Here is a 22899-nt window from a genome sequence, read left to right on the forward strand (position 1 = left end):
GGCGATTCCTGGCAGCTGACAGAAGACTATCACACTTAGCCAAAACGCTTCTAACGCTTCTTCTATTCATTTACCCCGAGCATGCCACAGAATGGCTGTCGCCATCATGGCCCGAGACCTTGAGAGCAAATGTGCCCAGAGAGGAAAAGAGGCTACGTGAGGGTAGAAGCCTTCTTTGTTTGTTTCTCTTGTCTTTTTTTTTTTAGTGACTAGCCGCCGTTCAGCCACGGGGGGAGCGTGCATCGAATTGCTTGGCGTGAAACGGCAATCAAGATGTCACGAGCTTAGCATCTCTCGTTTGTTTGACTGTTCGAGCGACCTTTATCGTCATCGTTTAGTTAAGCGATTTACCCCGGCCATCTTCGTAGGCCCTCTCGCAACCACGCCACTTGTGTCGTCTGCCATGCGTGGCATATTAAGTTCACTTGAATGCAGGGGGCGAATTCAATTTGATCAACGGAGTTTAGATAGCAAGATAGAAGAGTGTCGCCGTGACGAGAACACTCGCAGGTACGGCAAGGTTTAATGTTGGCAAATAAAATGTGTTATATTATTTTCTTTTCAATAGGCAAGCAGCCTTTAAACACAACAGCGTACGCCACCGCCGTGGAAATGCACAATCAGCTCCAGATGACAGCTGATGTCGTACTTATTGTGGTAAAAATTCAGGGAAGTAAGTGTCCGAGTGCCGACGGCATGAAATGAAGAAAATCGAACAGAAGAAAGAAACAGCACCTAGGCAAATTGTGAGGCAAAAGAGGTGCCAAAATTAGCGCAGGACATCACGGCGATGGCGACGGCAAAAATACGCCTGAAGTGTCCATGTAATTTCTATCGCAATAAAACTGCTCGGCTCAGTTAACTGGTAGGTTGGCATCATGAAACGTGCGTTTCGTGTATTGTTTAACAAAGCCACCCCACTTTTGTACACGTTTAACATGCGGAACAAACCCCTTTATTAATTAAAAATGAACTTCCTTACGCTAATAGGCAAAAACAGATTAGTGCATTGGAGAAGCTGGCATGGGCATCCTGTCCGACTGTCAGCTTCAGTTCTGTACGCTTCGTTGAGCTTGGATAAAAAAAGAGAGCAGTGTGAATATGATTTTAGGCTGAATCGTACTGCTTCTGATGTGGCATCTGTGATGTGGTTTTGTCGTCGTGTTCTTAGAACTGTTGTGTTAGTACTAATTTCCGTGCACGCATGTCCTGAAGACCTGTTAAGTGTGTCGTGGTGTTCACAGTTTCTGGAGCGTGTTTTTATTGCTCACTGAAGACCGTAGAGGGTCGACGCCATGCAGAACGCTGTGGCCTGCTAAAGAAATATATTGCGCCATCGAGATATGAGCGAGTACAGAAAACGGTGTCCTATTGTGAACAAAACAAATGGCGACAGAATATAGGGCTGAAAAGACCGATGTACGAAAATAATGATGAGACACCGTTAAGCGCGCCAGGCCAAACGGCAGACGGTTCATAAAGGACGGTGGGTCTCATTCCATCTTTCTCAGAAAAAAAATGCGTTTGACACGAAAGCAAACAAAAAAAAATAAAGAAATGTGCAAACCTATATAGTCCGCGTGTTGGGTCAAGGAACAAAGACGAATATCTGGCAGTAATAAAGATAGCGACAGAAAACAGTAAGCAACAGAGAAGAGTAGGTCTCGCAGCGCTGTTATTCCAGAGCCATAGGCCCGTACCATCCAGAAAAAGGACGTAAGAATATTCAGTAGGAAGTGCAAGGATATGAGCCCTCGTGGCTAGGAAAGGGTCGGCACAAGAAAAAGGACAGTAAATGTCAAGCTATACGCAGATATTAGTGAAATTGTGCTGCCAGAGAAATATTGATTGACGGAAACAACCAAACCAAGTTGTGCTGCGACAGGAAAAGGGTGGGTAGATGCATACGACGCCGGGAAGCGTCATATAGCGAAAATAAAAGACGAAAAAAAAAGAAACTGGGAGACGCAGACGAGAAAGTGCTGGAAAAGATAAATGATTGAGCAGGAAAGAGGCAATGTGCAGTCATCATACGTGAGATGTAGGCTGCATGGAAGAAGGCCCTCCTTATTGTCGAGTGCAGAATACGGGACATCAATACTGGGGGCAAGAAAGCATCAGGAGGCAGAGCGAAAGCATAAATACGAGGAATAGAAAATGTCGGGCTGGTTGCCGTCAATTGTCGGGAGTATGGAGCAATACGACAAAAGATATAGGCAGGGGAGTGGGAGAGGGTGAGGATGGAATTCGGGAGGGGGGATTCTTGCGCCACGACTCCTCGGGCACTTGCCTGTCGCCTCTAGGAAAGTGTTTTGCTTCTCCCTGCATACGGAACGCGATCAAAGTGAACGAGCATACGCCCAACGCTCACCTGAACTGTTCTTTCGTGTCCGCATACAGCAAGCAATTGTCGACTTCTACGGGGGTCATCCCTGAGGCGCATAGTCCAGAGTCCAGAACATGTGCCGCAGACATCAGCCAAGAAGGAGCAAAAGAGATGCATTGAGTCACCCTGCAAAGAATGTTTTCACAGCGCGGTTTCAATGCAGTTCAAGCTTCTCATTGTGTATGAAGTTAACACAAGTGCATGACGCTTACAGTGGTGGTTTATACCCGTTCGCGCCAGCTGACATTAGGCAAGCTGTTTAACAAGCATTAAGAAAGCACAGTGCAAGATACAATAAGTCCTATGGTGTTCTATCTTCAGAGGTCGGAGGATCAAACATCTTAGGTCACAAAAACATACCGTGCACCGTGTTTGTTGTCTTTTTTTTTCTACTTGAACAGCTTCGCTAACCCTCAGCTGAGACGCCCTATATACGAAATGGTGCCGTCAAACTACAGTACCTTTTGAAATCATTCTCAGGTACACAAATAAATTGTATTGGAAACAGATGTTTCCCAGAATAGAGTTTTCAAGGTGAAAACAATTTGATCCAATCTATTTGTATGTTAACAATCAATTTGTCGCTGGTTTTTCAAAAAAAAAACATAACAGGTCAAACGAGTAAATTATGTCGACGTTGGGTGACATGCGAAAATATACGTAAATTATCTTGCACCGTACCTCTGTGTGCGTCGTTCTGTCGCATTTACAAATCGCCTTCCTTCGTTTCGGAAACAAATTCTCAGTAATAAAGCGTTGATGGAATTTTCGCCCATTAGGGCTGCCGGATAGTCAGTCCAGCAAGCCTAGTTGCATTGCCCAGGCACTATTCAAATAAATGGACGCCTTCGTGAGGCCATTATGCGCACGAATAAATGGCACGATAAGCTATGAGACTTTCTGCCGGGGCACCAGACAGGCTACGTGAAATATAGGTCAACTCAATTTTCCCTTCCGACGTGCACTTTTGAAGCGCGACTAAAGAAAACGAATCATCCATCATTTACTATGGTATTACGAGCAACAACTTCGCTTTCTTTTACAACTCAGAATGGCGGTACTTTCCGTGGAAGAAGAGGCACGAAAGTCATTAATTACCAGCGTCTTGCCCAGCTGGTGTGAGTACAAGCCCTAAACACAGCTGGCTGCAACAGGAACCAATATTGTCCATTTCATGCGCACCTCGCTAAGTTAAGCAGCCCATACTTACGATCGAACAGGTTGTGCGAAATGCTATGAAGTTTATTATAACGTCAAGCTGAGAGCTTTGAAAGTACAGCTCTCTTGGCTTCTTTCTGTTTTCAGTTAGGCATAGAAATATAGAAGTGTGACGTGTAATCGCTTTTTAGCCAGTTCATTAAAAATTTACCAATACAAAGTGTACGTTTTGGAGCCTGAAATGTTACACGAAGTGTTCCTAATGCAGGTGAACTTCGAAAGTGAACACAGCTTCGAACTACTCTAACAATTGTTCCGGTTTGAAGTTGCTGGTATTATCTATGGTAGAGATCATCCACAGAGCTGCCGTACCTTAAGTAACAAAAAGGAAACATGAAGGAATCGAAGTAGCAAACCCAGTTTCATGCTTTTAACTGTTGTCGCCATGTAATATTAAGAGTAGCATTAGGATAGAATAAGAGGGGAGTGCCTATTAGAGAGCAAGTGAACGTAGCTAATGTGATAGTTAAAATTAGAGAGAAGTTTGTTATATATATTTCTTTATATTATAGGTGTCTTCTCTAGTGCATATTACTCAAGCGCATGTTTGTGTTTGCGTGTGCATTAAACTTGTATAATGTCTCGTGGTTCTTGTGAGTGATTGAAAAAAAAATGTTTGAAAACACTGTTTTTCATGTTAGACCGACTATATTTTTAGTGCTTCGAATCGCTAGAAAACTCCAGAAGACTCCTTTCTACAATCTATAGGTTAGGCTATGAAAATTATAGAAACTCCCAAGCTTATACGTGTAATATATATATATATATATATATACATATATATATATATATATATATATATATATATATATATATATATATATATAAGCTTAGGAGTTAAATTCTGTTCACTGCCTAGTTTTCTTTAATTTTGCGTATTGTGTCGGTTTTGTGCCCTGTTTTGCTGTTGTGTGTTAGGTTGCTGAGAGCTTTTCAGGCCATATTTTTGTGGCTTCTTCCTCAAGCTCCTTCATATGTTAATTGAGAACAAATATCGTAATGTATTAAGATAGAGAGAAGCTCGAGAAATTCTTTACTTTTTTTTTAGTTCCGTGTGCTTCCGGGAGGCATAACTTCAGAATTAATGTATGTTGGCCCATTGGGTGCAGATAATGCAACAGCTGCTTAAAGGATGTGTTCGTCATAATCAATCGTTCGTAATGTATACCTGACATTTTATATAGGTTGCCAACATTTCAAACGAATAACGAATAAATCAACCAAATCAAGCCAAGAAAACTTGCAGGCACATGTAACAGTCGGCAGAAGTAACATATGGTTAACTGTAGGTCTAAAGACAAGGATTGAGCCCTGTAGTAAATATCACTGGACTGATGGTGATGACATTGACGACAATTTTTCTGTTCCTTCTTCAAACGCACAGCTGTCTCAAAGACACAGAGTCCGATATTGTGGATGACTCGAAATCGAAATGAAAGGCACGAAGAAAAGCAACACCTAGCGACGACCGAATCGCCGAGACGAGCGAGTTTACCGACGGGGTGGCCAGGCATCACTGCAGACGATCCTTTGTCGCTGAGACAGAAGTGCGCTCGGCCGCGTAGGACAGTGAATGTAAAGACAATTGGAGAGGCAGAGGAAAGGCAGGGACAAATGACAATTCAAAGAGTCAGATATCAGGACGGCGGCCAAGAAAGTTGTCCTTTATTCATCTTCTTCTTGCGTTTGTACCGTCGAACCGAATGTGGCGTTCGCTCGGAAGTGCTGACGTCGTGAGTGCGCGGTATGTGCGTGACGTCAGAGGAATGAACAAGGCGGAGAATGGGAATCACTTTTGGTTCTGGTTGTCAATGTAAAGAGAGTGGTAGGAGCTGCCATGAGAGGAAAAAAGAAGTATTGGCAGAAGTCAAGACAAACAGTCAGGAACATTGCCAGGCAGAGACCCAATGGGGACAGCGTTGCGTCCCCGACGGTTGAGAGTTATGGAAATTGAGAAAAAGGAATCGGACAAAGAATGAGGCGGAAATGTATAGCAGATGGTGACAGAGCGCATGGTTACCCAATGACAGGGAAGGATAGAACGAATGGCAAAAGGCATAGCGCAAACAAATGCATGACATCGCCTCTCGGTGAGCAGAAGGCAACCCAGGCATGTACAGAGAAAGGGAAATTTTCTAGAAGAGCTGAAGTGTAGAAAAAATAGAGCCGGCAGATATAATGCGTCAAATGCACGACACGCCTAAATAACTGCGGACAGGAAACTATTATGGCAAGCTACACGTAGGAGCTTTTATATACTGGGTGTTCCTCGGAAGTTGCGCCAAAATTAAAAGATGTGGAAGTGCCACATAGCCGGACAGAACCAAAGTAATGTTGTTTGCCGTAGCTTGGAGGAAGTAGGACAACTTTCTTTTTGTTTTTCGCCTAATCGCATTTTATTTATTGCTACTTACTCAGCTTTTCACCTATTAAATTCAGAGCAAGAATGTCAGACTCTTGTGGACCATATTGAAAATTTCCTGATCTAAACTTCAAATGCTCAATACATGCTAAAGAAATGTATCCTCCTGGCTTGAAAAAAAGCCCGAAAAAGATTTAAAAAAATGCTGCGCAGGTAATTTGGTGGCACGTTCCTGCTGATCAGCCTTTTCTCTCTGCCCACATTACAAGCGCAGTTTGTCTCAGTAACTCCTATATATATAAATGGGAACGAATAAATCCTTTTTATCGGTCTACGCTTCGACACTTTCGATAAGCTTAGGTGAATTTACAAGTAAAAGGTAATGTTTACCAACTTTAGGAAACCCATTTTTATTGAGACCGTGATGTTTTTAGAAAAATTCTTTAGTATCGCGGAATCAGAAAAAAATAATAATGTCAAGCATCCAGTTTACTACATCGTAACTCATAAATAGAATACGATACCCCACTTGTGTAAGGCGCACTTTCTGAAACATCTGGAGTGGACAAAATTGCTGTTTCATTCACCGCTCTGAAATGTATGAGTAGTTCGTAAATAGAACGTTTATCATATTTTACTTCTTGGTTTTCGCGATATGAAATTTGAGGCCCTAAATCAAATTTATGCTTCCCTCTGTCTCAGAAGAGAGTGTATTTTTATCTGAAAGGCAATAAAGTTCATTCAAATTTCTTCGACAGTTCTCTAATGAAAGCATCTCTGTCTGTCACATGCATGGTAATGTGCAGAATCAGAGTTCGTCCCTAGGTAAAAGTTCCCATGAATAGCTTCTGTTTTCTTATCGTTTGCGTCTTCTTCTGATAGTTTTTTTTTGTTTTTTGTTTTTTTGTTCTGGCAAGCGCTTCTCGTCACCTTTCTAATTCGTTCGGCTATCCGGCATCTGTTTCTTCGGGCGTTTCGGATTCACGTATTTCCTAACTGTATTTGCAAGCGCGTTTCTTCTCTCTCTCTTCCCCTTCCCCATCTTTCATCGCCCCCATCCCTCTCCCATGTGTAGGGTAGCAAACCGGTTATGCTAAACTGGTTAACCTCCCTGCCTTTCCTTCTCCACTTTTTCCTTCCTTCCTTCCTTCGTTTCTACAAGCGCCTTGACAATGTCACCACGCCACTGACACCACTGCTTTCAGGGTGCTTTATTCATACTCAGGACTGTATGGGGAAATCGCACATTTCCTATGAGGACCTTGAAAAAAAAAAAGCCATTGTTAAGGTGTCTTTTAAGCGTAGTTTATTTTGCGAACCTTTGTGTGACCGTGGCTGCGGCCTGGCTGTTTCCTTGCCAAACAGGCCATCCAATCACAACGGAGAACGCGCTCCGCGCACGCCGCTGGTTTCCTTGCGCCACCACCGGATGGCGCTGGCCTCCGTGCATCCGCCACAGCAGTGGCACCGGCCGTGCGGGGAATGAAAAAAAAAGAACCCGAAAGCTCGCCTCCGCGAATCCGCGGCTGCACGGTGATGATGAAGTAAACGCTTCTTGCGTATGGAATGGGCTCGAATCGGGCTACGTGCGCATGCGAACGCTGCCTCTGAAACCACGATGTGTTCCAGGTGCCTCCATCTTACTTGCTAGTAGTCAGCAACTTCGCTCAACAAAAGGTTCTCGGTATAATTAGTGCACGCCGTCACTTGCGTGCGCGTGCGTGCTTGTGCTCGTCTTCCGACTCTTAATGAACTCGCACAAAGCTTCGTTCGATATAGATTCCAACTGGTTGGATCTGCTGCAATATTATTTTCCCCTTTGTTACACTTCCATAGCGTGTGCTCTCGCACTTTTTAATCTGCCGCGGGACAGATAAGTACACAGGCCAGATTAATCATTATGTAGAGCCTGCGGTCGCCCTTTTCGTTGTGTACTTGATTCCGTACACAGCAGGTAACATTGTTTATTATCCCTGTCGTCGTCCGGACGCAGAGACGCAGACGAGAATGCAAGGTGTCTTCGTGGTCGTGCTTTCGTGTCCCAGTTGGCAGCAAAAGTACATATAAAAAAGGAAAATTGGCCCAGCCAGCCTCCCCCTCCCCCCCTGTTTGTTTCGTGCGAAATTGAACAAAACTTATCATTTTTTGAACTTTTAATTATCCGCTTCTCACGCCATGCACACACGCACATATATTTTATTCTCCTGTCCAATAAAGAAGGGCCTGTGTTTGCTTTCCTACGCGGAGAAACGAGTAATGCATTCGCTACTAAAATGTAATCAACGGCTGGGTATAGAGGTATTGTAAAAACAGAACACTTCGTTGCTTTTTAAGGGAGAAATACTCTTTTATTTTATAGCTGCGACAGATGTCTTGGTTTCACAAGAAGTTGATGATCGCCTCGTAACTTCATATTATACAATATTTTTTATGATGTTTCCTTATTCTCATCCGGAGAAAACAGTCCCATCACCGAAGCTTAGGCTTTCCAGGTGGCGTCCCTTTAGGTTCCGCTGTCCATTTATTAGCTCAGTTTTCCTAGTGGCTAAAACGTGTGTTTCGTCCTTCCTTACCTGCAGGGCCTAGTTTTGGCGCTATTTTGCATATGCGCTTGGTAAAGGCGAAGGAAAGGGCGGCTAGAATTTGTACGCAGTTGCTATGCTTCCGTAAAGGTAGGGAGGCTTCCTCTTTGCTCATATAGGAGATTTTCTTCTTTTTTCTTTTTGGAAATGGTGTTCTACTGATCTTGTTAGCTTGTCGTTACGTAAGGGCTTCGCGATCTATGGGACAAAGAAAACCAGCCACCTAGAAATCAAATAAACACGACTACTTTTTTTGGTGTTAGGCGGTAATATATGCCATAAAAAGCGAACGTATAATTGCCACAGTAACGCAATGAAATAGAGCTAAGATAGAAGATAAGAAACGATTTCGGGCTTGTGATACTGCTCCTGGGTCGTGAAAGAACCTAGGCAAAGCTGGTTTTGCACTCCTGACACTAGCTGCAGCTGATCACAGGAGCCAGGCTCCCTCTTTAATTTATATTACAAAGTTTAGTGAAATACGCCACTACCCCGCTTATAAGAGGGTTGCTCGGATCATCGTCGTCGTTGTCGTCGTCATCGCAATTGACAGCCCAGCGAGAAAAATACGCAGTGTGATTTCTTGCATGGAAAAATGCAACAGACTTGATCAGAATGAGCGTCTTTTAGAGGTAAAACTAACGCCGTTCACTTTCCTTCGTCAGCAGTTCTTTGAGAAATCTTCAAAATGTTGCCCCTTGCGCAAGGGACATACTACAGCGTGGAAGTCGGTGTCCTATATTCGCAGAAATCACCTTTAGGTCTGTACTACACGGTCTGAGCCATTCTCGCTTCCACCAAATCTTTCTTTCGCCGTGAAAGTGACCCTTCAGCACCGCGAAACACTACTATAGCATCTCGCCATAAAGAACTTAGCATCTCGTCGTGGTCCACTAAGCCTACTATAGCTCCCAGATACTAGAAGGCATCCGTAGGACAGCTGGTATCCACTTAGTATAGGTACCATCTTCTACCTAGATGTAGCAACTGCCCTTCCTTCCCTATTGATTCCATCTTCGGTGGCACTTGTGATTATTACAACACACTTTACTTCCAATGCAACGAAAACTTGACTACAAAGATAAGTGTCTAGAAACGTTCACCAGGGGAACCATAGCTGAATCGAGGGTTTCTTGAAATTACGGTATCTTTGAGAACCGGAAAAGCTTTCTTCCAATAATAAATAATTTCTTTATTCATGTTTTTTCATGTTCAGCTATAGTAGGCTGCGCGGCTCAAGCATGGCTACATATCGGGGTGTGTAAGATGGTCAGATGACGGAAGGCGTTATCATACAGCGAGGCATCTATCGGTCTACGCGTTTTCATCACACTGCACATCAGAGAGAGAAACCATGTTTAATGGAGTTTCTAGGGCATTATTCCTTACTTTTGCGAAGCTTGAAGTTTTTCATGCAAGCCCGTGTAAGCCGACAAGTCATCTCCGGCACAAAAATTGGTGCCCAAACTCATCCTTTCACTCTACGCTGGTATTGCGAAGCAGTGAATGAAGATTCAGGAATCAGAGCATCGGGTATCGTGGTTGAAAGTTGGCATAGCTAGACGGCGAGATTAGGGTTCTGAAATAACGAATTCGTTATACGGAGCATTTCCAAGCGAGAAAAACGACAAAAATATTAAACTGGAGTGGCGCCACCTGTCGTGGACGATGCTAGTCTCACGTGACGTCAGTAAATAGCTGATTCTGAGAGCACAGCATAGACGAACGCCATATGTATATTAAGACAACTTATGTTATGTTGACTGTTCTAATGTGACTGTATGTGATAATGCATTCACACGATGTATGCACCACCCGCTGACTAGACAATGTGTTATTAGGCGACAATATCTTTTGTACTTTTGAGACTTTCATCTACATAAGTGTGGAGACATTGACATTGTATATTGTATGTACCATGTGTTCCTTACGTCATATTCTTCTTGTGGAAACGTAGCGTGATATGTCCTGGTGCTTGTGTGAAAAGACTATTTGATATGTCACCTTGAACACTGTACGATGTACGACAGAACCACTGAAGAGATGAGGAGTAGCCGGCGCCTTAAACTGTGCGCCAACATCTCCTTATATCATATCAATAAAAAAAAAAAAGACAACTTGTACGTCAGGTGCACGCGGTTCATACTGAGCAGCAGCAGCGGGATCCTCGGCTGCAAATTTTCCGAACACTGGTTAGGCCAAAACTCGAGTACGCATCACCCATGTGGCATCCTCACCGGATTTACCTCAGCAACGCATTAGAATCCATACAGAACCGCGCCGTAAGATACATTCACTCGACATACTCATATGATATCAGCGTATCACCATTCAAAGTAGAGTCTGGTTTGGACACACTAGCGCACCGTCCCCGTATCGTGAGCTTATCATTATTCCATAAATTCTACACCAGCTCGCTTCGCCACGCACCTTACATTGTACCACCTTCACGCATATCGCTCCGCACAGGCCACCCACTAAATGTTGCTCGCCCTAGCGCGCGCACTGTCACCTGCTCGTCATCATTTTTTCATCGCACAGCTAAAGACTGGAACGGCCTTCCACCACGTCGCTGCCATCGCCACCTCATCTGCCTTCGTGGAAGAAGTAAAGAGTATTCTGTCCGTAAAATAACATAGTGGGCAACCTCCTGTATTTTTGTACCACCCACCCCTTATGTGATACCCCGCAAGGGGTCTTTAAGGTAATAAAATGAAAATGAAAAATGAAACATATACAGAATACACCTTGATGGAATTTTCCCCGAAATAATCTTCGACAACGTGGCCGACAACTCAATGTGAGCAATTATGTGTGCCAGGTTCCCGACAAAAACTACCTCCAGGACATATCCACCCGAACTTCAGAGTATACTGCAGTCTACCGACAAGAACCCTCAACTATGGGCCGTCCAGCAGACCTGGGTTGCGCTCGAAAATCACAAGCCTCACAACCCACTACAAACAGGCCGAACTGGGGTAGGGTAAAATAGGGCATAACGCCGGGTCGACGCTTGGCCAACGTCATGACGTCTCAAACCGTCAGTTGCCGGCATTATAATAAAGTTATTCCAGTCCTATCCTATCCTATGTCTACAGTGGACCTTGACTAAAATTTCTTAAATTAAATGATAGCACAGACGCAGAGACGTACTTCCGAACATACAAAACCACGAAGAAACTTCGTTTAAACAACCCTTATTGTACACGAGAACCCAAGAATTCGTACATATAAACGAGACTAGCTCTTGTACGTAAGTAAATAGGGGAAGGTGGACGGGTTCGATTCCCGCTGCCGGTATGCGCTGTAGTCCATGTTGGCCCGCGGGTAGAGTGAGTACCATGCGGCCCAGGTAGTTGCGCTCCTGCTCGCGATTGACGCCGCACGAGAAGCAGCCTGGGAAAGTCAGGACCGGTATCCTTAAGGAGGGTGATAGATCTTCCCTGATATAGCCAATTCTGTTTCGTGGATGCGGCTGCGAGTTCGTGGATGTGGATAGCGGACTCATGGATTGCCAGGGAAAGCCAATCTCCAATTTCGCTGGGGATGCAAAAAGCGCTGCCTATAATGGACGTATGCTACTGCAACTCAACATAATCGTAGTTGACAAGGTTCTTTTGATCCTTTAATGACGATACATATAAATACCCTCAAGAAACGTGCAAAACGCATCAATAAATAAGCGTAATATACAGAAAGAAAGAAACTTTGCGGACATTTTTCCAGCAGTATGAGGCAGCCCTAGGCAGGAAACTGGAAGCGAGCTTCACCCCAAGCCACTTTGTTTTTGATTTTTATATATACAGCTCTCATCACGTGTGAGCCATAGGCGTAGACGCCACTGCAGCATCTTGCATCGGTATCTCTCCTCTGCGATATAATCAGAGCGAGGTTTGACACGGAACATAAAAACGAGCGACAATTACAAGCGCTTGTTCATCCTCAAGGTTAACCCTCGAGCTGGTTATCAATATGCTAGCCCGGCCTCACACCTGGCTTGATCGCGCCCCTCTGACCTTGCTTTCAAGATAGAGTGAATGGCGTGCCAAGCTTCTTCTTCTTCCTAATGTTCCTGCTCTAAACCAAGAAATGACGCTTTCTGCCTGTCATTCAGTGTTGGCCGAAGACATTTGGCCAGAAACTTCGCACAACTCGGCAAAAAAAAAGAACAATTGGCAGATATAATAGCCGAGCTAAGTCTCGGCTATTATTGCCGCTATATTGTGGAACGTATTGAGTCCCACATGATAATGATAAGTGATAAAACTTCTGTAAGGTGCATTACAATAAAGAAAAGAAAGTGTGGCAGAGCATAAACTTCATCGGCCTGGGTATAGGCACAGCACAAGAGTTGTCAGCTGATTACCCCTTCGGCGCCTGTCAGCACAAAAAACAATACCACTTGATTGGAATTGCTTCAGGGTACATACCATGCGTTGGCAAAATCCTCCCCTAACACCGACGGGGTGCTCGTCCGCCTACATTTAGAATTGGCGTGTAAGGCAAGGGTATCGAGAAGTTATTTTGTTGCCGAGTGTTGGAGAATCTATATTCACTCATGGAAGTTTGGATGCTGTAGTCAAAAAATATTTCGTAACATCTCCTTCTTAACACAAATATTTCATAAACAAATAAAGGTCGCCTTGAAGTACTTCTACCTATTAGCTCGCGATGGACAACCATGGTCAGCAACCAAGGCCAACCATGTTGGTTAATCTTAGTTACAAGTCCAGGTTAGTCTGGTTGTCTAGCTATGTTGCTGCGTTTAGCCAGTCGTTCGGCGCGCTGCTCGTCTGTTTCCTGGGCAATTCATTTCCTCTTCATCTCGTTCCGATGTCGATTCCACGCCTTCTCCTGCTTAGTATAAGTACCATCTTCTACCTAGATGTAGCAACTGCCCTTCCTTCCCTATTGATTCCATCTTCGGTGGCACTTGTGAATATTACGACACACTTTACTTCCAATGTAACGACAAGTGGACTACAAAGATAAGTGTCTAGAAACGTTAACCAGGGGAACCATAGCTGAATCGAGGGTTTCTTGAAATTACGGTATCTTTGAGAACCGGAAAAGCTTTCTTCGAATAATAAATAATTTATTTATTCATGTTTTTTTCATGTTCAGTTATAGTAGGCTGCGAGGCTCATGCGTGACTACATATCGGGGTGTGTAAGATGGTCAGATGACGGAAGGCGTTATCATACAGCGAGGCATCTATCGGTCTACGCGTTTTCATCACACTGCACATCAGAGAGAGAAACCTTGGTTAAAGGAGTTTCTAGGGCATTATTCCTTACTTTTGCAAAGCTTGAAGTTTTTCATGCAAGCCCGTGTAAGCCGACAAGTCATCTCCCGCACGAAAATTGGTGCCCAAACTCATCCTTTCAGAGCATCGAGCATCGTGGTTGAAAGCTGGCATAGCTAGACGGCGATATGAGGGTTCTGTAATAACGAATTCGCTATACGGAGCATTTGCAAGCGAGAAAAACGACAAAAACATTAAACTGGAGTGGCGCCACCTGTCGTGGACGATGCTAGTCTCACGGGACGTCAGTAAATAGCTCATTCTGAGAGCACAGCAGAGGCGAAGGCCACGTGTATATTAAGACAACTTGTCCGTCAGGTGCACGCGCTTCATACTGAGCAGCAGCAGCGGGATCCTCGGCGGCAAATTTTCCATGTCCAGGAATTCTGGACATTCTCCTTCGGAACTTCACAGCAACGCACAAGTGTAACTCAATGGGAAATTTTTTTTTCAAAATTATATTTCAGGATATCGGCTGAGGGTCAAAAAGTTTCAACTGACTACAACAAGAGGGTAGCCCCTTCTAACAACATATGTATTTTGGCAGTTAGTCAGAACATTGGTGGTGCGTTAAAGCAGGTAAAACAGGTCAGACAGGGGCGGTGAAGTACCACTACAGGAGGAAATCGTTTTGCACCCTCCCGCCAGAGGGCACAATGACTTGAAGAAGCGCCAAATTTAAACCATAAAGCGGTTTATTGCAGTTGGCATAGCGAAGGTAATGGTAATTCAATTATGGGGTTTTACATTCCAAAACCACTTTCTGATTATGAGGCACGCCATAGTGGGGGACTCCCGAGATTTCGACCACCTGGGCATCTTTAACGTACACCTGAATCTAAGTACACGTGTGTCTTCGCATTTCGCCCCCATCGAACTGCGGTCGCCATAATGTATATGCGCTACTTGTCTTGCTTCTTCTCTCAGCAAAAGTATTAGTCTAAACATAACTTAACGGGAAGCTTTAGCTCCTACCTGGGAAATCATCAATCCTTTCTTCTTAGAACCACTGCACCGCAATTCATGAGTTACGTTGAAATTAAAAGAAACAATTAAGATTACATTTCAGAAAGCCAATTTTTATTTACCTTCCCCTTTCCTAAATTCTAAAAAAAATGCGAAATCTCAAGAAACAATACTCAAAGTATACGACTCTAACTCAGCAACTAAAAACGACATCGGAATTCTCTAAGCTGCACCTAATATTTAATTTAATGCAGACAAAAATGATATATCATATGCCACCCTGAAATACACCACTAACTCCTGAATATGGTATTCGCAAAATCTTAACAGGCATTGCAACTTCACATAAGTTATAAATTTATACATCGAATTTGTCCGATTGAGATGCTCCAAGGGATGCAGTTCAGAGGGATACGATATCAGCTTTTATCCGAACTAACGGATTTGTAAACTTCGTACTTCTTTTTCAAATTTGCCGATTTCCGATCATTCTTGTCAATAATGCCATGGCCTAGATCAAAATTATTATTGCAGCGATCACTGTGATCTAACGCTCTCTCTTGAATGCAACAATTCTCATTCATATCGGTTGAGTGATTTTCTCATAAAATCATTTATGCGTTTTACATGTATTTGAGCAGCCGGCATCGAAGAATGGCCCAAGCTAAATCTTCATTTTAATGAATCCCACTGGTTCTTAGAAAACACAAGAAAAATAACGCTGACTATACCGAAGCCCGCGCCCGCAGCTGTGCACAAATAAACAGAAAAAACAAAGAAGAAAGGGAACCCAACGCAAGCTTTGCGGGAGCAGTTATCTCGGCCAGACATCTCACCCGGAATGCCGACGAGCAGTCTGGCAAGGTGTCTAGCAAAATCGTCGATTCATTGCAAGTCAAGCAAGTAGCAGGTTGTCTTCAAGATCACGCTGATACATAAGCGCGCTCGTTTCCAAGTGCCGAGGGGAAGCATCAGTCTCAGGGTGTGGTTCTTTTTATTGTGTTTTCTTTAGTTGTGCGTCATGGCATACGTCACGGCGCGAATTTCAAATCTTCAAGGTTGATACGCCACGTGGTGGCGAAAAAGGAAACTAAACGCATGTCCAGAATTCCTGGGTATGAAACACTGGTTAGGCCAAAACTCGAATACGCATCACCCATATGGCATCCTCACCGGATTTACCTCAGCAACGCATTAGATTCCATACAGAACCGCGCCGTAAGATACGTTCACTCGACATACTCATATGATATCAGCGTGTCACCATTAAAAGTAGAGTCTGGTTCGGACACACTAGCGCACCGTCGCCGTATCGCGAGCTTATCATTATTCCATAAATTCTACACCAGCTCGCTTCGCCACGCACCTTACATTGTACCACCTTCACGCATATCGCTCCGCACAGGCCACCCACTAAATGTTGCTCGCCCTAGCGCGCGCACTGTCACCTGCTCGTCATCATTTTTTCATCGCACAGCTAAAGACTGGAACGGCCTTCCACCACGTCGCTGCCATCGCCACCTCATCTGCCTTCGTGGAAGAAGTAACGAGTATTCTGTCCGTAGAATAACATAGTGGGCAACCTCCTGTATTTTTGTACCACCCACCCCTTATGTAATACCCCGCAAGGGGTCTTTAAGGTAATAAAATGAAAATGAAAAATGAAACATATACAGAATACACCTTGATGGAATTTTCCCCGAAATAATCTTCAACAACGTGGCCGACAACTCAATGTCAGCAATTATGTGTACCAGGTTCCCGACAGAAGCTACCTCCAGGACATACCCACCCGAACTTCAGAGTGTACTGCAGCCTACCGACAAGAACCCTCAACTATGGGCCGTCCAGCAGGCCCGGGTTGCCCTAGAAAATCACAAGCCTCACAACCCACTACAAGCAGGCCGAACTGAGGTAGGGTAAAATAGGGCATAACGCCGGGTCGACGCTTGGCCAACGTCATGACGTCTCAAACCGTCAGTTGCCGGCATTATAATAAAGTTATTCCAGTCCTATCCTATCCTATGTCTACAGTGGACCTTGACTAAAATTTCTTAAATTAAATGATAGCACAGACGCAGAGACGTACTTCCGAACATACAAAACCACGAAGAAACTTCGTTTAAACAACCCTTATTGTACACGAGAACCCAAGAATTCGTACATATAAACGAGACTAGCTCTTGTACGTAAGTAAATAGGGGAAGGTGGACGGGTTCGATTCCCGCTGCCGGTATGCGCTGTAGTCCATGTTGGCCCGCGGGTAGAGTGAGTACCATGCGGCCCAGGTAGTTGCGCTCCTGCTCGCGATTGACGCCGCACGAGAAGCAGCCTGGGAAAGTCAGGACCGGTATCCTTAAGGAGGGTGATAGATCTTCCCTGATATAGCCAATTCTGTTTCGTGGATGCGGCTGCGAGTTCGTGGATGTGGATAGCGGACTCATGGATTGCCAGGGAAAGCCAATCTCCAATTTCGCTGGGGATGCAAAAAGCGCTGCCTATAATGGACGTATGCTACTGCAACTCAACATAATCGTAGTTGACAAGGTTCTTTTGATCCTTTAATGACGATACATATAAATACCCTCAAGAAACGTGCAAAACGCATCAATAAATAAGCGTAATATACAGAAAGAAAGAAGCTTTGCGGACATTTTTCCAGCAGTATGAGGCAGCCCCAAACCACTTTGCTTTTAATTTTTATATATAAAGCTCTCATCACGTGTGAGCCATAGGCCTAGATTTCCTTTGCTTTTACATCACATGTGTGACACCCCTGCAGCATCTTGCATCGGTATCTCTCCTCTCGGTCCGTAACATCCCTCAAGCAATGTGGCGCAATACCTTTGAAGATCTCGGTAGTGACCACATGATCATAGAAACACGAATTCCTCAGGCGGGTACACCCCCTTTTCCTAAGCTATTCAAATGGACGGACTGGGACAAATTCCGAAAGCAGCGAGCTGAACAGAGAGGTGAGGAGAACATCGATGACATCGAGGCATGGATGGAGACGCTCAACGACGACATGAACAAGGCGACGCAGACGCTCGCACCCGAGGTCCAGGTTGACAAGATCGACAGCCGACTAGCCCACCTCTGGGAAGCGAAGACGTCACTAAACGCAAGATGGAAAAAGCAAAGGCACAACCGAAAGCTTCGTAAGAAGATCGCACATATCAATCGCCAGCTGGAAGAACATTGCCGGACCTTAAGCCGCCAACAGTGGTATGACATCTGCAACGCGGTCGATGGGCAGCTCCACAATGGCAGCACGTGGCGTCTCCTTCGTCACCTCTTGGGGGAAACGCAGAGCAAGTCTGCTCAGCAAGCAAACCTGCAACGCCTTTTGCACAAGGAACAGACTACCACGAGTGATCACCAGCTTGTGACACGCCTGCTAGCCAAGTACTTCCCTCAACGGCCCGATGTGCAACACGGAGATTACACTGGAGAGACAAATGTGACATTCGATGAAGAATTTCACGAGTCAGAGATCCGCGCAGCTCTCCACGACCTTAATGGCAAATCAGCACCTGGTCCCGACAAGGTTACGAACAAGACTCTAAGAAACCTCGATGATGCCTCGATAACCGCTCTTACGGCATACATCAACAAATGCTGGCGAGCAGGTTGCATCCCAGAGGCGTGGAAACGCTCTAAAGCAGTCCTGATACCGAAGCCAGGCAAGCCGTCCAGCCTCGACCACTTGCGGCCCATTTCCCTCACATCCTGCGTCGGCAAGGTGATGGAGCACGCGTTCCTCTCCCGCATCAACCACCACCTCGAGGACACTGGAGCCTACCCATCCACTATGGTGGGCTTCCGGTCACACCTCTCCACTCAAGACGTCATGCTCCAGCTCTACCACCAGATTATCAATGACCCAACTAGTGGCAATCGGGCCATCCTCGGCCTAGATTTGGAAAAGGCATTTGACAATGTAGCACACGCAGCAATCCTGAGCCGCATAAACAAGCTCAACTTGGGTGAGCGAAGCTACAACTACGTCAGAGACTTCCTCTCGCGCCGCACAGTCACCCTCGCGGTCGGCAGCATGACATCCGACGAACATACACTAGGAAGCACCGGCACTCCTCAAGGATCGGTCATATCCCCGCTCCTTTTCAACCTCGTGAAGCTAGGTCTCCCGGCCTACCTCGACGAGATCGATGGCCTCCATCACGCCTTGTACGCAGATGACATCACCCTGTGGGTCAACAAGGGTAGTGACGGTCAGATAGAATGCACCTTACAAGCAGCGGTATCTGCAGTCGAAACCTACCTTCAAGACACAGGTCTCCGACTATCTCCACTGAAATCGGAGCTGCTCGTCTACCGCTCGCGCCGCCGGCCCAAGCCTACAGCCGAATCGCGCCAATGTGACGACATAATCCTCTATACGCAAGACGGCTCCTGCATTCCCCGAGTCCCGAAGATACGCATCCTAGGCATGCATATAACAGCCAACGGGTCAAACATAGAAGCTATCCGCAAAATCGAAGGCAAGGTTACAGCGGCTACCCGCCTGATCAAACGCATTACAAACAAGCACACGGGCATGAAGGAGGACAGTGTCATGCGCCTCATACACTCTTTCGCAATCAGTCACATCACTTATGTGGCTGCCTTCCACAACTGGAATGTCACTGATAGGGAGAAAATCAACACCCTTATACGCAAGACTTACAAGATCGCCCTTGGCCTACCGGAGTCCACAAGCACTGCTCGTCTGCTACAGCTGGGGGTATACAACACGCTTGAGGAAATCGTGGATGCGCAAAGAACCTCTCAACTCGAACGCATGTCTCTGACAGCCACGGGCCGGTACATCCTGCAGAAACTCGGCTTCAACTACCATGTCCAACACGGTCAGAAACAGGTCATTCCACCTGACCTCAGCGACACGCTGATTGTCGCCCCTATACCTCGAAACATGCACCCCGAATATAATCGGGGCCGACGCCAGGCCCGTGCCAAGGCACTGCTGCGCTCCTTGGGTGGAAAGAGGACTACGCGCTTTGTAGACGCCGCAGAATACACACGAGAACACCGATTCACGGCGGTAGTCGTAGACGTTAGCTCCCGGCTTACGCACGCGTGTAGTCTCGCAACGGAATACCCCGAAACAGCAGAAGAGGTAGCGATTGCGCTTGCGCTTACCGACCCCCTCTGCGAGGTAGTTTTTAGCGACTCACAATCCGCAGTTCGCAACTACGCGCGGGGGCGCATTTCCTCAGAAGCTCTCCAGATTCTAAGGAAAGCTGGTCGACAGCACTTCGATAACACCGCCATCATATGGTTTCCAGCGCACGTCGCCACCCCCACCGATGAGGGCCTCATTAACTTGAACGAGGTAGCACACCGCTCTGCGCGAGAACTGACCCGCCGCGCAGAATCGGAGACCGCCTCTTCGAGTTCGGAACTGCTGGCTCAAAACACGCGAGAACGCCTGGTCAGGTACAGTGACATCACCAAGCACTACCAGCTAGGCAGGCGGTTGCTGCCCCCACCTCACCCCATGCTGAAACGTCGCCAGGCAGTCATCTGGCGACAATTGCAAACACAAACATTCCCCAGTCCGGTGCGATTGCAGCACATTTTCCCCGCGCAATACCCGACTGCTCTTTGCAAACTATGTCAGGACACTAGAGCGACGCTGTCACACATGTTGTGGGAGTGTCGGGTTGCATCAGCTACAATGGCAGTAGCTCCGGAGGCTCTTGCGTCGAAGTGGGCCGCCGCTCTGCGCAGCTCCAACCTCAAGACACAAGAGTGGGCTGTCCAGCAAGCCCGAGAGGCGGCGACGAGGCAAGGCCTCGAAGTCCCCTCATGGGAGACCTGAGCCCGGGTCGTCAAATTTGCCGGATTCAGAATAAAGTTGTTTCCATCCATCCATCCATCTCTCCTCTGCGATATAATGAGAGCGAGGGTTGACACGGGACATAAAAACAAGTGACAATGACATGCGCTTGTTCATCCTCAAGGTTAACCTTCGAGCTGGTTATATCAATATGCTAGCCCGGCCTCACACCTGGCTTGATCGCGCCCCTCTGACCTTGCTTTCAAGATAGAGTGAATGGCGTGCCAAGCTTCTTCTTCCCCGTTCAATGTTTCTGCTCTAAACCAAAAAAAAATCACGCTTGCTGCCTGTCATACAGTGTTAGGCGAAGACATTTAGCCTGAAACTTCGCACAACTCGGCAAAAAAAAAAAAACAATTGGCAGATATAATAGCCGAGATAAGTCTCGGCTATTATTGCCGGTATATTGTGGAACGTATTGCGTCCCACGTGATAGGTGATAAAACTGCTGTAAGGTGCATTACAATAAAGAAAAAAAATGTGTGGCAGAGCATAAACTCCATCGGCCTGGGTATAGGCATAGCACAAGAGTTGTCAGCTGATTACCCCTTCGGCGCCTGTCAGCACAAAACAATACCACTTGATTGGAAATGCTTCACAGTACATACCATGCGTTCGCAAAATCCTCCCCTAACACCGACGGGGTGCTCGTCCGCCTACATTTAGAATTGGCGTGTAAGGCAAGGGTATCGAGAAGTTATTTTGTTGCCGAGTGTTGGAGAATCTATATTCACTCATGAAAGTTTGGATGTTGTAGTCAAAAAATATTTCGTAACATCTCCTTCTTAACACAAATATTTCATAAACAAATAAAGGTCCCCTTGAAGTACTTCTACCTATTAGCTCGCGATGGACAACCATGGTCAGCAACCAAGGCTAACCACGGTGGTTAATCTTGATTACAAGTCCAGGTTAGTCTGGTTGTCTAGCTATGTTGCGGCGCTTAGCCAGTCGTTCGGCGCGCTGCTCGTCTGTTTCCTGGGCGATTCATTTCCTCTTCATCTCGTTCCCATGTCGATTCCAGGCCTCCTCCTGCATATCAGAATTGTCTCCGTCCGTACTGCCGCCTCAACTGTGATTGCGGCGCACACGAGCTCTCCTTTTCAATCCTCCGACATGTTATGAGGCATGCGATGCAGCTGGCGAAGCGAGCGGAGGCGAGTGCACTGACGACGAACGCGGTGTGACGTCATACCAAACGGCGGCAGGTGAAAGGCGCGGCGCTGCGCAGCGGCGGAATACCTGTCACTCGGTGCAGTAGTGACTAGGAAGCGAGAGAGAGACAAATATCCGCGTCGAGGCGCGCGTTGTGACGTCATGTGCCTCCTCGAAGTACCGCCACGGCGAAATCGCAAGTTTGTGGCCAGTAAAGCTTTCGCTTTAAAAGATTTCGAATACCAACTGTGCGTGCGGACCACGCAAGGACCGTGCCGTGTTCGAGTAGCAAAGAACCTACCATTTGTGTGTTGGTTCGTGATTATAATAAAGTGTAGTACGACTCGGAGCGCTGCGAGTTTTGCTGCCGTCAATATTTTCAACTTGATAGTGGAATGAATCACATTTTATGCACGCCCGTTACCCTAGATTCAGCTTTCGACTTCCTCCAAGACTTTCCCAAAGAGACGCGACACTTTTCTGTAGTGTTGGGCGCCGCGTTTACAATACTACGCGTTCCGCATAGGTATGGCGACACAGCAGCATGTGAGGATCGCAGCGGAGGCTGAAACAACTCGGCGTGTTCTTTGCCAGTGCCCGCACTACAGTGAGCAGAGACAATCGCTTTCCGTAGTGCTGAACCAGTTGGAGGACAAGCCTCTGTCGGAAGAACGAACTTTGCAACTTCGACGCGACTTACCATCGCATCAGAAGGCCGTGCAATGCGCTACTGAGCTTTTTGAGATCGACAAGCCTGAGTGAATGACTGCGATTGGAACGACCTCTTTGTTACTTTTTTTTTTACAGCGAAGCTGTTTATGGCTGGGGTTCCGTGCAGTTCCGTTCTGCCTGTGCAAAAACAGTGGACCGAACCCGGAGATAGCGCAATACCGGGCCGACCCACTGCGGAGATGAAGCATGCTTCAAGCATTGCGCCAACTTGCAAAAATAAGTTTGCAAGTTAGACCTTGGGTCCAAATAGAACCCGCATCAGATATTAAGATGATAAGAACAGATACTACACTTTGACCCGCGTCGGCCATATCTGCGTTCGCACCACCG

The 22899-nt window shown here is 46.1% G+C and overlaps 1 long non-coding RNA gene and 1 other non-coding gene across 2 annotated transcripts in view; one reads left to right on the forward strand and one right to left on the reverse strand.

The window, feature by feature from the left end:
- LOC140219895 (uncharacterized) overlaps positions 1–22899 on the forward strand; it is a 234931-nt gene that overhangs the window by 82272 nt on the left and 129760 nt on the right. The window lies entirely within an intron of this gene.
- On the reverse strand, positions 22695–22882 carry LOC126529493 (U2 spliceosomal RNA). Its single transcript, XR_007599235.2, has one exon. It is a non-coding gene; the product is annotated as a U2 spliceosomal RNA (small nuclear RNA).

This window comes from Dermacentor andersoni, chromosome 8 (assembly GCF_023375885.2).
Source record: "Dermacentor andersoni chromosome 8, qqDerAnde1_hic_scaffold, whole genome shotgun sequence".
Lineage (NCBI taxonomy): Eukaryota > Metazoa > Arthropoda > Arachnida > Ixodida > Ixodidae > Dermacentor > Dermacentor andersoni.